Raw genomic sequence first — 3,242 nt, 5'->3', positions numbered from 1 at the left:
TAGAAATTGTTTCTCTTATCCCTATGATTGTCTCTACTTCTGCTGTAGCTTCAACACAAGAAGTCCACCCGGCTAAGTTTTTAATTGGGTTAGTAAATATTGTGACAAAAAATTAAAGCAAAAGAATGTATATTCAATCAATTATGGCCTAAAAGCAGCAGGTCCTATCCATAGCTTCCTGTCCCATACAAGTCCATTATCAAAGACTGCAAATGGCCGATAAAGAAAATCCTTGGTGATACAAGCTAATAAACCAGGCAGCCAGAGACAGGTAAGAGACACCGGCCCCTGTTTCAACCTAAATCAGGCACCCCGCCATAGTTGCTGGGTTAGCCCATGACGGGTAAGATCAGTAGGTGCGGTGTCCAACCTAAGACAGGTGCTGGTTTCATACCTGGTCAAACAGGAGAGCACCAAAGGTAATCCTGTTGTGCTTTTGCAGTCTTCAAATAATTATTGAAAGAACGGAGGATTTGTTGAGAGCCGTTTTGTTCTACCTAGCTGAAGCCACTTTGTAATCCTCTAAGGATATGCCTGGACATGTTGCCTTACCCTGGGAGGACAGGTTTTGGTTTACTGGGAACACCCAACCTTACCTCTTCTTTCCACTCCCCCCATTGTGTTTCAATTTACCCCACTCTGAGAGGACAGGTTTTGTCTTACTGGGAACGCCCTGCTAAGTACCCTTACTTCTCCTTTCCACTCCCCTCATTCGTTCTCCTATATATATATATATATTTCTGTATGATTTCAATAAAGTCGAGACTTGATTGGAAATTTCATGTTGTCTCAATGTCTCTTTGTCTCCTGCGACCCCCATTCTCTTCCTCTCCTAGGGTCACTGTTGAATGTCCCTGCGGGCCAGGGCACTACACCATCTTCATTATGCTCAAGTTCACTGATGCGGCCATTGTGTATTTTGGGTTCTTTTCAATCTAGGGGTACTGTCTTCCAGAACTTTATTGAATCTGTTGTAATCCACACATTTTTATTGAATGATTTTGGGTTAATCTGGAAGCTCCACTGAAACTTGGCTACCATGGCCGACTCTTTGTTACCAGAAAAACAGGTGGCATAGCTTTCAAAATTCATAAAGAGAAAAAATTATTTCCTCCCACCCCGTATTGAAATAAGGTGGAATCAATACCAGAAGGCTGGAAAAAGGAAGGCCTCTAGTCCTAAATGCAGGTGGAAAGACAGAAGGGCTGCATCCCCTACTATTTCGTGGGTGCCAGTAGCTGGAGGCTGTTATTCTGTTAGGTGCTGTAGTTTAATAGCAATAGCTAAAGGTAAAGGTCTCTGAAATGAGGATCACTTGGAAATATAAAATTTGTTGTTGTTGTTATGTGCCATCCAGTTGCTTGCGACTCATAGCCACCCTATGTACAAGAGCCCTAAACGCCTTTCTATCCTGTGCCAACCTCGCTGTCTCAAACATACTCATTCCCACCACTCCACTCACAGAATCGATCCATCTCATTGAGGGTCATCCTTTCCTGCGCTGTCCCTCCACTCTCCCAAACATGATGTCCCTCTCCAAGGACCAGTCAGTCCCTTCTTGCAATATACCCAAAGTATGTCAGATGAAGCTTCAGAATCCTTGACTCCAAGGAGCATTCTGGCTTCACCCTCTCCAGGACAAACCTTTTTGTTCTCCTAGAAGTCCATGGTATATTCAACACTCTTCTCCAGCACCACAGCTCAAAGGAATCAATTCTCTCTGTCATCCCTATTCATTGTCTAACTTTCCAATGCAGGTAATTGCAAAGACTATAGCCTGGATCAGGCGCACCTTCGTCTCCAGCCTGACGTCATTGCTCTTCAGTACTCTTGAGAGGTCCCTCACAATGTAAAATTTACACAAAGTTATTTTCCACCTGGAATCCCTGGGTGGTGCAAACTGTTATGCACCCAATAGTAGCCAAGAGATTGGCTGTTCGAACGCAGTGATTTGAATCGACACATGCATGTCCCTTGGAGAGGGATATCACGCTTGGAAAGGTGGAGGGTTGGTGAAAAAGACCCTCAACCAGGTGGATTGACACAGTGACTGCTGCAATGGGCTCTAGTGTGTCAGGAAGTGTGAGGATGGCACGGGGATAGGTCAGGGCTCAGATCTGTTGTTCATAGTGTTGTACTTGACTTGCTGACAACAGACATGCTTCAGAAAAAATGTCAGGTTATCTACTTGTGAAAGGTCACATCCTTGGGAACCCAGTGGAGTGTAGTTCTACTCTGAAACACATGGGGCCGCCATGAATCTAAACTCCACAGCAACCGTAGTCCTACGCAACATACTTCTGGTTTAAAGCGAGTGTGCTTGCATAGTACTCCTCTCCTTATCCCAGACCTCTTGGTTACCTCTCAAGGCATCCACCAGAGCATTTAGCCAACGGTGGCTGCGATATAAAGGAATAATATGTTATCCTAGAGGGACAATTTCCAGGTGCGAAGTCAACAGACGAGATTTTGTGCGGTCAGTTATGGAAAATCCAGTGTAGGATTAGAGTCATCTGCCTTGGTGGAGCATGTGAGTAAGTGTGCTTCAGCGGCAAGTCGCAGGGTTTCAAAAGAGGAAGAGGTTTCAGATAAAACAAATGGAAGTCTGACAGCAAGACCTCGGTGCTAAATGGAAGTAGCAGAGGACTGTGTGCCCAGACGCCTTTCAACACTTAAATCCAAAGCCTTTCCTGTTCTGGCTGTGGACGTTCTTTAATTCCCTAAGCAAGCCTGTTCAGAGCCTCAATCTCCCTTTTATTTCTCCAGCTTCTTCAACAACTGAACAACAGTCTTTCTCAAGAGCTGGCTCGACCCATGCCGAACAGGTAAAACAGCCCCAAACACACCCTAAAGGCTCTACAGCGCGCGTCCCCACCCAGCGCAAGGAAACAAATTCCTTTCTGGAGATGCCGGGGGCGTGGCTTCCGAGCTGGCCCCGCCTCCTCCGGCGCGCGGCGCGGCGCGGGAAGGGCGGGGCGAAGGAACTGGCTAGAAAGGGCGGCGAGCGAACGGTGTGGGTGTGCTCGTGCCCGCTCCCTCGCTCCTGGCGTGCGCGCGCAGAGCAGAGCCCAGTCCCGGCGGCCGTGGTCGGGTTCGACTCGAGGGGCGGGGAAGTCAGTGGCGAACGGCTGTGCGTGCCGCCCGCGGCGTCCAGATCGCGCCGGCCGCACGGGGCCACCGGCCGCACACACCCTGGGAGGCCAGGGCGGGGAAGCGAGCCGAGTCCGCGCCCAGCACCCGGG

This window comes from Elephantulus edwardii, unplaced genomic scaffold, assembly GCF_000299155.1.
Source record: "Elephantulus edwardii isolate Elephantulus edwardi_28Jun2011 unplaced genomic scaffold, EleEdw1.0 scaffold00036, whole genome shotgun sequence".
Taxonomy (NCBI): Eukaryota; Metazoa; Chordata; class Mammalia; order Macroscelidea; family Macroscelididae; genus Elephantulus; species Elephantulus edwardii.
Note: the sequence above shows the minus strand (reverse complement) of the source record.